Genomic DNA, 13,797 nt, shown 5'->3' with positions numbered 1-13,797 from the left:
CATTTAATTTTGGGCATTTGATTTAGAAGTTGGCAGTCTTACATTCTTTGCTGAGTGTTGAATCATTCTTAAAAAAAAATTGTTAATATATTTGGAGGCAAAACTAAATTATCCAACTTTGAAGGTATATCTATAAAGTCAGATCATAAATTAGGCTTTTATGTGGCAATACCACATCAGATTTCCCTGTTACCCCTTCCAAACTGTCATATTCTAGTGGTGCAGTTATGTAGAAACCTTAGATGACTTAAGAGCTTTCTACCTTCAAAAAGGAGACGGTACACTCCCCTCCCTCTGCTGCTTCAACATTTCTCGCTGTACAACCCATCCCAACCTTGAGCCATCAAGACACTGTCTGTGCAGTAAATAAATTCAATAAACTAAACCTGGATGGAAAAACAAACAAACAAACAAACAAACAAAACAAAAACAAAAAGCAAGGCACAAAACCAAACCAACAAAACAAGAGAAACAAGTATTTTTGTGTTGTCACGAGGAGTTGAATAGTTTTATCGACCCCTTTCTTTCACAATCTCATATGTGCATTTACCTTCAGGAGTAGATGTGTCAGAATGGACACAAGAGAAGTGGGATTGCTGCACAGAGATTCAGGCAAATATGAAGTGAGAAAGAAGCAGTTGGAAGTGAGGGAAATGATTTTAGAGGAGGAAGAAGAGGGAGATACCTCAACCCTCTTGAAACACCAATGTTGTCTCATTGAACTACATCCAAAGAAGGGATTAAATCTGATGACTGTGTTTTCTCCCACTTTCAGTTTTTAATATGGGGTAATTTTTATTCAAATACTATGTCGGGAATACATCACATTTACTATGTAAATTTCCATTTCCCGGTTTTTAAAGGGTTTATCTACCAACAGATGGAAGTCTAAATGGTGCTTATGCTTAGTAACTAATTCAAAACAGAAGTTAAATATTAATATCTCCACTGCCTCCCAGAATGGATGGTATTTGTTAGTTTTCTTGAGAACGGAGTTTTATTTTAATTTTGTTACTGAGGTTAGAGGAACTACAGTGTAGTAACAGATTCACCCAATGAGACTGACACACAGAAAGTCTGTGTCAAACATATACATATACCAGTGAAATAAAGGAAATATTCTACTTTTCTCTGCCTAAACATGCCTCCATTCTCTGTGTGACATTTGTTCTGTTCATTTTCTTTATGAATCTAAAAGATAAACCATAAAAATTCTGAGTTCCTCTTTTCCTACTGAAGTGTAAACTCAGGCTTTACCTTCCATTTTGATCTTAACTTCATTCATATTCACAGCTGGAGACTTCTCTCTAGAGTTAATGAGCACCTTCAGTTTGAGTAAGCCTGCCAATGTGATATTCTGTGTTCAAAATCAAGAGCTCAGTTGTTGTGTGTTGCTATTGTGAACACTGAGCAATGACTTTGCAAAGGAGTTTTCTGAAGTGCTGAAAACCTGAATTAGCATCAGTGTGATGCTAACAAACAAACTTGATCAAACAAACCAAGAGCTTGGATAAAAGACTGATCTTGAGATCATCCTAAACTGTACCAGCTGCTGGGGGCCTCAGCAGGGCATTACAATAGTCAAAAACCAGTAGAGTACTTCACCAAAATGCCTTAGTCTAGAACTAAGTCTAACCCCAGAAAAATATTATCTTTCCGAATGCCTTTAATTCTCAGTCTCTTTGATTAAGTTCCTGAAGAATTCTAGTTCTGCTGATGAATTTCCTGAAGGACACTTGCCTCCCAGGAAAAGACTTGCTACGGTCACTGCAGTGATTTTTACAGGTGATAGGGAAGAGATACTGGACTTCGAAAGTGTAAATATTTCTTGATTTGAGTTAGACAGGGATCAATGAACTGCAGATTAAAATATTTTCACATAATGGAGCCAAGTGGAAATTTCAGTCAAACAAAATGAAGCTTTTGTAAAAAATTGCAAAGGCATTTAAGAAGACTAGGCAATGAATTTATATACTGCATGCAACTAGTTATGTCTTATCTATTTTCTTCATAAATTGAAAGATAAATTTTATGTATGATGGAAACCAGATATCAGGCTGTTCATGTTTATGATTTTATCTGACCTGATTAGGTAGTTAAAAAGGTAGATCTATGGGAATATAGCTAAGAAAATGTATCCTAAAACATTACGCATATTCGGTGAAGACATAAAATGCATCTGCATAACCAGAGAGCATTCTTCAAATTTCAAGAGGTGAATAAAAAGCTTTCCAGTTTATGAAAGAACCTGATAGGTGTTGGTGACAGATTCTGGTTGTGAAGAACATCCTTTTTTATTAAGGATCCAGGAGTAATTAGAAAATTAGAGCATGGCTTCTATAAAAATAATAAAGTGGTAGAACAAGGTTCAAGGTTCAAGAAGAAAAGGGTATAAATGAGTTCAAGAGATTCCTAGGACACAATTGTTTCTCAACAAGGAAGAAATTGATGGATATGATGAAAAGGTGAGAAGTTGAATTGTGGGAATAAGATACACCTAGGGGGGAAAAAAAGTACACATGCTGAGTTGCTTGGGCACTTTGTAGTTCAAAAGTGTTTCATGTTCAGTAACCTCTGATAGAATTCTTTATCAGTTTGATTTGATTGTACTTCAGGGTGCACTGTGGCAGACTTTTGCCAAAGCTGGCCATTGCTACAATGAGAGCTGTTAGCTAGAAAGTGTGATGCTGTCTTTAATTATTTCCCTTGAAATATGGAGTCCTATTGTGTGTATTGCATATTATTTTAAAATATGATTCAAGCCTTCGAGAAAGCCACATGTGGCCAAGTTTGCTGAAGCAGTCCTAGGTTTTTGTATGCTATTTTAGGGGACATGTTCTCTTTTTCTTTTTTACAGAAATCTTAACGTGACTTGGCTGTCATTTTGGCAGTCAGGCTGTCCAGGATGCTGCAGTTACCCCATGTTTGTTCAAGTTACATAATTACCCTGGTGAAACAGTGTTGCACAACCCATTTCACCATCTGAATGTAGTTGTTGTGACAGCTACTGTTTGAAGACAAATTTTCAGGTTTGCCCAATCAGTTGACAGCTGGGCCTGAAAATAATTAACAAGCAAAGAAAAAACGGGGACAAACCTTTCTTGCTGCACATCAATAGGTGAATGGTGGAAGTGTATATATGATAGGTTCTTTTCAATTCCTTCACTTTTTGAAAGACAAGTATGGTTCCTGTGTCTTCCTTCAGCAGGCTCTGGTGGTCTAACCAGGTCTCCTTTACACTGACTGGAAACGAGGAAAGTTCAAAACTTGCATACCAGATGACAAATTTAGTAATCTTAATATATGATGCTGAAAAGCACAGGCTTGCTTTTGCTTTTTGAAATATTCTTTGTTTCCTAAACTTACTTTCCTGTTGTTTTAAGATGGAACAACATCAATCCCACAGGAATGTAATTTATGTCTAATTAGATAGACTCTATTGTCTGATATCAATTGACGTGTATTCTGTGAGGGTATTCATATACGTTTAAACATAGAGACTTTTTGTTCTTTTCAATTATGGAAGTAATGGAAGCCACAGCTAAAATCAGGAAAGAAATTTGACAAAGGAAAATAGGGAACATTGTTTGCCTCTATCTCCACCCTTTCGCTTGGTTTCTTCTGCTTTATCTGTATCCCTGTCCATACTCAGACATTATGTTATATGAAAACACCTGAATATCTGAACCTTGGAAAGTCAAAGTATGTTTTTTGTTGGCTGGTTTGTTTGTTTGTTTGAGCACAAGCATCCCAAGATTTATTAATCATCCCACCCTTCTGAACCTATTCAGTCTGGTTATCATATGAACTCTCTATTCTGAAAAGAACTTTGTGTATTTTGTGAGCCTTCACTGGAAACACAGAAAGGAAAACTCTCATCTCAGATTGGATTTGCATTCACCCAATACTGAACACTGTGGCTGTGATCCAGCAAAGCATTTAAGGTTAGTTTATCTTTAAGGATAATCCCATTGAAGTTAGTGGCATGATCCGTGTCCTTAAATTTAAAAACATAGTTGAGTGCTTTGCTGGATCACAGCCAGAGTGCTCAGTACCTTACAGGATTGAACAACCTCTCTTCTTTGACACTGGCCTAAGGCAATATATACAGACACGTGTGAATATATGTTCCTTATAGTATAGAGGTTAAACACAGTATTATTTTCAGGATTTTTTCATACTCTGTTCAATAAAAGATATGTTCCAGTTTCTTAAAACTCTTACCAGCTGTATTGAAAGTGAAAACATTACAATTCCAAAAGAGTCTAACCTAGACTGTCACACTCCTTTCTTTTTTTGATCATGCTGAATTTTATAACGCAGGAGATTGAGGTCAAGTTGGTACTCTGAGTGAAGGTAATTTGTTAACATACATTTAAATCCCTGCAACGTTCTGCTGACAAAGACTAACTTAATACTCAATGGATTCAACACATCTCCAGTGCTGGTATACATTTTAAATGAAAGTGCGTTTTAGAGTTTGGACTAACTGGAGCCATTTAGGGCTGACTGAATGTCAAGTGCTTCAGGTAGCCAAAGTTAAATATTTCTATACAAGTTTGTTTAAGGCTGGTTTGGAGAGTTCCTCTTGAAATGTGGGCACATTTTATTGGCTACTTCACAGAATATTTAAAGGTGATCAAATCAGTCTAACGTGAATAAGTTTGGCTGCAAACATGGATTCACTTGAAAGGTGTTTTTCTCCTCCTCCTTCTTAGTGTTTGTTTTTTATCCCCCTCTTAAGCATCCTTTTCAAATTCAAAGTCCATATTCCTTGTCTGAATATCAGCCAATCAGACTTTGTATCTGTAAAGACTAATGATACATTCCAAGTATTATTTGCTTGATTATAAAGCCTAATTTGATGGGATACAATCAGTTTTCTGTTCTCAGTGACCCGCGGAATGATATTACTCAGAATTCCATTTAGATGATGCAAATGACCTAATCAGTTCGTCTTCTGCCATGGCAATAACTGAACTCAAATGTCAAAGACCATTTAGTAAATAAAATGTCCCTTTTATGTAACTGAAATTATGCTATGGGAAGCTTATGAATTATTAGCTATGGAAATTGTTTTGTTTCTTTCAGTTAGACAACATAGGTAATACACATCCACACTCATTTTATACACTGGCATTTCAGGATTTTGCATTCTAAGCAAAGAAAAAATGCAGAACAAATATGTAAAATTACATTAAATTAAAAGTGCAGCACAGTTATTTATTTCTGTTTCCATTTCTATAGTAAGCTATGTTTTAATTCAAAATTTGGGCAAAGTTTTCAATGAAGAAAGTATTTGTCCTCCGCTTTTTCAAGTGTTGATCACAGATGCTCTGTTTCGTCTATTTCTTTTTCTACCATTATAAAAGGCCTGGGTTAAGCAAGCTATGAAATAGCATCAATACTGTACTGGCAGAAATAACGGCAGTAGCTCAAGGGTATTTGTATCAAATATTGTGATATGGTCACACAGAGGCATCAAAATTGTCTTTAAACTCTATGGTTTGCTAGCAGTCTATTTCAACAGCACTGAGATTTCTGGGAAACAATTTCTGCTTCGGAGACCTACGTAGTTAACACTGAGTTTGCTGTTTTAGCTACTTTATCCAATGTTCAAGGCATCTGGTAAAACATAGATGAATAATGTTTACACTACCTGCTCTCGTATCTTGGCTGCACAGTCTTCCTCAAAATTACCTCCTGAAAAGATGAACATAGTCTTCTAGATTGTGTCAGATACACATAGGAGATTTTCCGAGAGCAAAGGTTTGAAAGGTTTGCAGTCTTTGCTTGCACAATAATTTGCTGATATCATGGCAAAAAGTCTCGCTAGGTAATGGTAAAATGCTGTCAACTTTCATTTCTTCCTCAATATCATTCTTAGCTAACTGTAAAATGAAATTTGATTTTTTTTAAGGAGTTCTTATGCTGAAGCAATGTTAACTACAGTATTTCTGCGAGAGTGAGAAGTGAAAGTAGCTATCAATGTTAACAGTGGCTCATTAAAAGTGATCTCACTTTCCAGGTTGTCTGTACTTTCGACTTTAGTCAGATTTACATGGGCCATAGGACATAATGATCTTTCTATAATAGGATTATGTTCCTGACATGTTACATGTTTTCCTTGAAACTGAAGATCAAGAGTGAATTGATATCTGCAATAGAAATCATACTTGAGATTCCTTGAGAAAAATCAACAGTATTTGGTCCATTACATTTATAATATTGGTATGATAAAAAATTTCTTTTTTTTTTGTTTTGGATACTAAACATACGCATATGAGCATCTGTAAGAAAGGTTATAGATTTTTGATGAAAACATTCACCGTTGGAGAGTCTGTGGCTCAATGATGCAGTGCTGTCTCCACATTAGTGAAACTAAAGCAATTTTTATGTAACCAATGCCTACCAACAGAGAGATTCTTATAGACATCTCATTATTGATTACACTCAAGCACACGAATCTAGCATGGAGATAGAAGTTTCAAATTTGAATTTTTATCCTTTCTTAAATCAGTTCAATGAGCCAGTAAGGGATTAGTGTGAAGGTCTGATTTCTAAATTCACTGCAGTTTGAGATTTTCTCAAGAATTAAGATCACAGATATTAAAGAGGAAATAATAGTGAATATAAGGAACATAAATAAAATTTAAAGTAGAACTATATTGACTTTTGCTTATTTTAGATCTCAGCAGTGATGTCGAAATTCCATTTTTCACACATTTATAAAAATCAAATAATAAATACTAAAGACTGATGCATTTTTTTGTTCTAAAACCTATCTCCAAGAAAATATTTTCTATGCTTTGGAATTAATCCATAATTTTAGAAGTTGTATAGTAACTGGAAGAACTGTATTTGTACCTTTGATCTGACCATATCTTCCATTTGCAGTCAGTCCACTTTATTAACTTCTACTTACGGTCAGCAACCCAAATTCATAAAGTATATTTTATTGTTATATACATGTATGTTTATACACACACACACACACACATGAAATAATATTTGTTATCTTTAGTATAGAAAACAGAAACATCCTGATCAGCTTACAATGCATTGTATAATTTAAAGATTATTGTTGTCCTCACAATTGTTTATAGCATCTGTGGTCTTCTAAGATATTTTTATTATTTCCTGCTCTTTTTTTTCTCTCAATTTTACCTGAAATACAAGTAATTAAATTTAAGATCCCAGTGAGTCTACCATGGCATTCTTGGGAATCAGACAATAAATGTCCTACAACAGCCAAGCCGTGTCATCAACATCGTTTTACTGCATCGTTTATCCTCTTTAATGATTTTTGCCATAAAGATCACACACATAAAACTGTATGGACTATCAATCTTACATTTCAAATTTTTTCCTCCACCTGGGTATTCTATGATTCCTCGATGTTTTCAAAAGAACCAGTACAGTTTTCAAAGCCTTAAACAGAAAAAGAACAAATCAGTTAGCCTTTTTATATTCACAGGAGATTATTGTTGAATTTTCAACAACTTTATTAATCATGAATGTTTGAACTTCATCTACCACTACTTCTGGTTATTCATTTTATATCTGATACTTAAAAGGAGAGGACATGAGTGTATAAAGAACCTCTTTTCCTTAATGAAACAGTCATATGTAACTATCCTCAAGACTACAGTTTTCCCTAGATTTAGTAAGTTAAATCACAATGAGACAATTTGTCTATCCAATGTAACAGAGACTACACAATCCAAGAGCACCTTTGAAACCCAAAATTTAAGAAAGGTTACAATCAGCAGTCTGGTCAAACTGGATAAATCAAAAAGGAACGGTTTTCATGGCAAATTTCTTTGCTTATTGTCATCTTGTCTGTGCTGAGCATTCCACTTTTTTTGTTTAACTGAGAGATTTTGCTTTTGTGTTTTCTGACAGAAACTTCACGAATTTTATGAAAAAAACAACCCAAACCAAGCAACCAATCAAAGAAAAAAAATCCAGTATTGATTATATCTGTTTTGCTTGTAGCTTACTGAGGCAGATGCTTAGATAAAATTGTTGGCTCAAAAATTAAAACTTGAAAGAATAAAGAAATTGGGAGAGGTAGATGTACCTTTCTTTCCCCTACAGCATTACAAGTCAAAATAGTACTGTTTTCTATGAGTAGGACTGATAAAGTTAAAAAATATATGCATACACTCCCACATATACACACATATTTACACTCATTATTTAAAAAAATCCAACAAAACCTGTTTTCTAAACATTATTTCATAGAACACAATGAAAGTGCTGTTTGTTGCCCAAGCAATATGCGTTTCAATAAAGGTGCTTGTTTTTATTACAACAAAATCTTTTGGGTCTTCTGTGTTGTTTTTGTTGGATGTCACATTCCTTCCACAGAGTCTATGTGAATTAAGAATGAATCAGCAAGGTCTGAATAAGTTACATATCAGCAAAAGGAACATGAAAACTTTCTTTTCAAGAAGAAAGGTACTTCTAATACAGAAATGCGATTTTTCACTAAGCTTAAAATAATGACTGAAAGTCAAGGGAGTTAATATAAAAAATGTTTCATTTAAGATTTGTTGTTATTGTCTAAATGGAAAGTTATCATTTGATATTTTGTTTAAATGTGTAAAGATGTAATCACACAAGACCTATAGGCTGTGGGGTTTTTTTAAACAGTTTTGTCATATCTGTTGCAGCACACAGGTAGGGTTATAGCTGTGGAAGAATGAAAGAAGGGCAATATTGCATTGGAAATGTTTTGGTGGACTTCAAGAAAAGGCCTGTAAAGTTTTGTTTCATTTTTCTGCTTAAGTGGGTTTTTTTATATAATTCTACTTCTCAGAGAGTTGTCATTAATGCTTTAATCACATTCTACAACAAGAACTTCTGTATGTTCCTTGTTATTCTCCTCTGATATGGATGCACTCATGAACTTTTGTAAATGTAGCAAATTATACTAAAAAAACACTAGACTTCACTTTACTGACTTCTATTCAGAAGTGATCTTCAGTGTCCTGGATCTGTTACTTCACAGCAGAATAACAACCACAGTTGAACTTATTAAAAGACAGTCTTACCTGAGTTTTCCTCTTCTCTCATCTCACTTGGTTAACCTCAGTTATATTCAAATAAATATGTTGTGCAAGTATAAGATCTGATTTGTAGTAAATCATTGAAATAATTGTACATAAAACTGCACCTATAAAGATGGTAAAATGCATTTCATATTTAAAATATTGTGTACATTTCACACACTTTGATATCTCCTTTATAACTGCAGTGGTATATTAATTCTGTGCTTGCATCTTGAAATAAAGTCTTGAAAGTCTTGAAAAAATGGATTTATACCAGAAAAAAAGCAAAATGCAACAAGAAAACCAATGCATACACAAATCTCCATAATGGGCTCTATTTTTCAAGTACACTGAAGACAAAAGAAACAGATCTCCAATCTATTCTAATTCTTGGCATGAATGCTTCCTTATTCATGGATCGTTGATCTGACGGACTGAAAAGGCAATGACTTCTATTTCTTTTGGTGACTTACATCAGTCTATTTCTAGGGAAATAGAAAAAGGATTCAATTTGTGTACACTGGCATTAGACTGAACTCTGCTGATGGATGTATTTGGCTTCTGTAGGAAGAGTGGGATTATATCCTATCCACTGTGGGCACTGTTTCTGAATGTGTTGTTCGTAAATGTACTGCAGTATCAGTTGTACAATTTCTGTGTACTGCAATATACTAAAGCTTCTAGACAAATAAGCTTTACCGTGGGGCAACTGAACCATCCTGTTCTTTAACAAATTAATAGAGGAGAATGTGGGTATTTCCTTTCATTCCTGAAGAGGCATAGAGAATGAATATTTTTGGCTAGTATGTATCTCATAAACGAGTAAATTGAGTTATACAACTGAAAACTAAGCATAGCCAGGCAGGCAGCATGAAGAAAAGCAGTTTTGCAGAGGAAAATGCAACTCAGTTTTCTTCCATGGGAGGGATAACTCTGGGCTCAGACTATGGAAAACAACTATGACCATGAAACATAAATTTTTGTTGCTTATTCTATTAGATTTGCAATTTCAAATCATAGTCCATAGGAAAATATGCAAACAACCTTCCCCATCCCATTCTGTCTGCATAGAAATATTTCATCCTTCACAGCAGCCATAAAGCTTCCACTCATTGTTTGATTTCCTTTAAGGTATCGTAAACATAATACTGTGGTGAGGTGGACTTTGTACCACCGTTGTGGAATGAAAGAATAAGATGCATCCCAGACTTAAAAAAAATCTTCAAACCTCTATCCTCTTTCAGATACAAGGATAAAAATGTGATTCTACTGTAAGAAAAAGAGCAGACACGAATACTGATTACTCTTCCCATCTCCCTTCCTGATCTTTTCCTGGGGAAAAGAGGAGTTTTCACTCCTGTCCATTACAGTTCAAAACATGACTCTTATTTCAGCCAGAGTAGGAGGGGTAATTGGATTTGTCTGCCTACCATGTCATGACCCAAAACCAGAATGCTGAAACATCTTTGCTTAGTCAGTCTTACTACTACTGATTGGAAAGAAGAGGATAAGTAAATCCTTGAGCCTCTTCTCAATCTCAGCAAGCATTAGAAGAACAAAAAGTGTCACTTATTAGAAAGCTAGTGTGACATTTTGCATAGAGACCTGTAATTATTTGTAGAAATTGAACAGAAAAATCATACTTTTATTTGTGGTTTCTCAGGACTGAAAGAAAATTCATTAACCGTAGTTTACTGTTATATCACACCTTCCACTGATCAAATGGATTGATGATTAATCGAGTTAATTTATTTTGTTACTTAAAGCTGGGCTACCTCGGCCATGGAATAATTCTGAGCTCTAGGACTAATTCTGAGAGAATGAATAGGGGTAAAAGAATATACTCTCTTCTGATGATTAAATTGTTCTTCCAGTGACCAGTCAAATTATTTTCTGATCAGTTTATACCTATCTAATATTTTACACTGAACATAGTGACAATGATCATGGGAGGCATGGCATGACTTGTAATATTTTCTGTGTTTATATTATAAAGCTGAACTGAGAAATAAAGTCTATGAAATCAAATGTGAAAATGTGGATTAGCTTATTCATATTTCTATTCTTAGCTATAAACCACTTATATATATAAAAATATATATTGTTTCTCTGGCATGTAAGGGTCCTGAATTCAATAAAAATTAAAACTTAGCATAAAAACATATAACTTGATAATCTCTATATTTTTTATCTTATAATTAATAATTAATTTTAAATTTTGTATATATTGTCTTCCTAAAATTAAATAAATTCCTAAATAGATCATTTCAATCAAATAACTAAAACTTGAAAAGCAAGTAAAACTTAAAATTGTTAAAGAATAACAATATATATATATTAAAACACATTTCATGCAAAACTTATATATAGTATGTTTACTGTCTGCCTAGTATTTATTCAAAATCCTTTCCCACTGCAGTCGGAAATGCTGTTTCTAACCACCAAAGACAAGTACAAATCACTGGGGATGTAGAATAGTTGACATTGTTAAAGGTAATTATGTATTATATACATAATATAAAAGTATTTTTCCTTCCTGTGTAAAACAAAGCAATTTGTGAATAGTTACATTTCTCCACCTATTCATAGTGCTTTCAACAGAACGTTTTTAAAAAAATAATAAAAAAGCTTGCATTAGAATATTCACACATATCTGTTAGCAATTGCGTAAAAAGAAACACTTTTCAAAAAAAATCCCACTATAACATCAGCAGCAAAACTGTTAAAACAAACAATTTTTGAAAGTATTCAAGTCTGTATGTTCTCATGGTTGCTGAATGATAGCACTTAAAATGGATCTACTGTCATCTACACCGTGGTGAGTTTAAAACATCCTCAGTAACTCCAGGATCAGTGTCAGTGAGTCACACTGACTCTGTCAGTAGTTCAGAACCTAAGAGAAAAGTGGATAAAGGACTATGATTTCTTTTAAAGACTCTCCTATTATTGCTGGAACTAGATCAGAGCCTGGTATAATATATTGCAAATTCTTTGATTTCTGCTTTCAAACTCTGGTGTTTCTGATAAAATTATACCTATTCTATTAAATATGTGCTGTACTGTAGTCCCTATAGACTATAATTTTTATGTTTCCCCATAAATAGGATCTGACATAATACGGAGCCAAAAGTGTTCTTTATCTTCCAGATCTTACACAAGCTACTGAGCTTACAGGTCAGGATTTGAAGGTGGTTTCAAAATCAGATATTGAAGAATAGAGCGAGCCAAGATTCATAATTGAAAGATAATGACTGAGGCATTCATCTGTGAAGTGTATACGTGTTTTCAATTAGTTGCAAATGCTCTTTACACAGTTCAATATATGAGGTAGCTTAGTCTGATGTCATGGTTTAACTCCAGCCATCAACCAAACCCCATGCACCCACTTACTCATTCCTCCACCAGTGGGACTGGGGAGAGAATTGGAAGGATAAAAGCTAGAAAACATTAAGGTTGAAACAAAGAAAAGTTAATAGGGAAAGCAAAAGCCATACACACAGGCAAAGCAAAACAAGGAATTAATTCATTGCTTCCTATGGTCAACCATCACTCCAAATGTGCCCCCCTTTTCTCTTTCTTCCCCGCACTTTATATACTAAGCATGATGTCATATGGTGTGGAATATCCCTTGGGTCAGTTAGGGTCAGCAGTCCTGGCTGCATCTCCTCCCTACCTCCTGTACACTCCCAACTTCCTTGTCAGCGTGGCAAAAAGCAGAAAAGGCCTTGGCTCTGTGTAAGCCCTGTGCAGCACCAACAAAAACATCTCTATATTATCAAATCTGTGTTCAGCACAGATCCAAAACATAGCCCCATACTAGCAAATGTGAAGAAGATTAACTCCACCTCAGCCAAAACCAGCAATCTAGGAAACCTGTACTACCTTTCAAAACAACAGAGATGCTCTTTAGGACAACTCAGACATTTTGAAACTGAGAAAAACACAGGAGCAGATAAAGTGAAAGGAAGAAAACTAGGATGATGGGGTAACAGAGAGGCATATTGAATCACAGAACCCATTTTGAGTACACACTGCTTTCTCAAAGAGTGGAACACCTTTACAAGACCAACTTTATATGCTCTGGATCAACACCTATACCTGTGTAAACCCATCCTGGCCACCAAGAAACAAGGGGTTTGCTGTTGTCATGTCTCGAAACAGAGAACCCTGAGAGAGTCAAAAACAAGTCCCCAGTTTTAGAAAATAAGACAGATGTGCTAAGGAAAAATAAATGCCATACCTGCTCTCTTCATAAAATGAGTTGTTTCTTGCTGTCAAGGAATTCCACTTAGGTTCCCTTTTCTCTGTGTAGCTGTGTCTCAGCATTCACTCGTGCTGTACATCATTTATCAGTTCCAGCACTGGGAGATAACCAGCATCTGTGGGATACATAGTATGCTTTCAATGAAAGCTCTCCCTGTTACCTTTAACAATGTCAATTGTTCTACGTCCCCAGTGTTTTGCACTTGTCTTTGGTGGTTAGAAACAGCTTTCCCATCTGCAGTGGGAAAGGGTTTTAAATAAATACTAAGCAGACAGTAAACATACTATATATAAGTTTTGCATGAAATTTATTTTAAACTGTAAGATGGTAGGTTTTAGCATTCTTTATGGGTTTCTTAATTAGGAGACTACTTTATTCATTGTCAGAAGGTGCCTAAGGAAAGACCATTATTGTCCTATACTTTTCAGTCAATAAAAAGAGTCAGGCATTTCTGATTCAAGATATTGAATTCGAACT

The 13,797-nt window shown here is 34.8% G+C and overlaps 1 protein-coding gene across 1 annotated transcript in view; it reads right to left on the bottom strand.

The window, feature by feature from the left end:
- CDH19 (cadherin 19) overlaps positions 1 to 13,409 on the bottom strand; it is a 113,596-nt gene extending 100,187 nt beyond the window's left edge. Inside the window, exon 1 of the mRNA XM_051773420.1 lies at positions 13,297 to 13,409. The gene's annotated coding sequence lies outside the window, so the exon portion shown is untranslated. The remainder of the gene's footprint in view (positions 1 to 13,296) is intronic.
- Positions 13,410 to 13,797: the final 388 nt, after the last annotated feature.

This window comes from Manacus candei, unplaced genomic scaffold (assembly GCF_025592945.1).
Source record: "Manacus candei isolate 608988 ecotype Guabito, Panama unplaced genomic scaffold, ASM2559294v1 h1tg000008l, whole genome shotgun sequence".
NCBI classification, from domain to species: Eukaryota; Metazoa; Chordata; class Aves; order Passeriformes; family Pipridae; genus Manacus; species Manacus candei.
The sequence above is the reverse complement of the archived record's forward strand: the minus strand, read 5'-3'. Positions and strand labels throughout refer to the sequence as shown.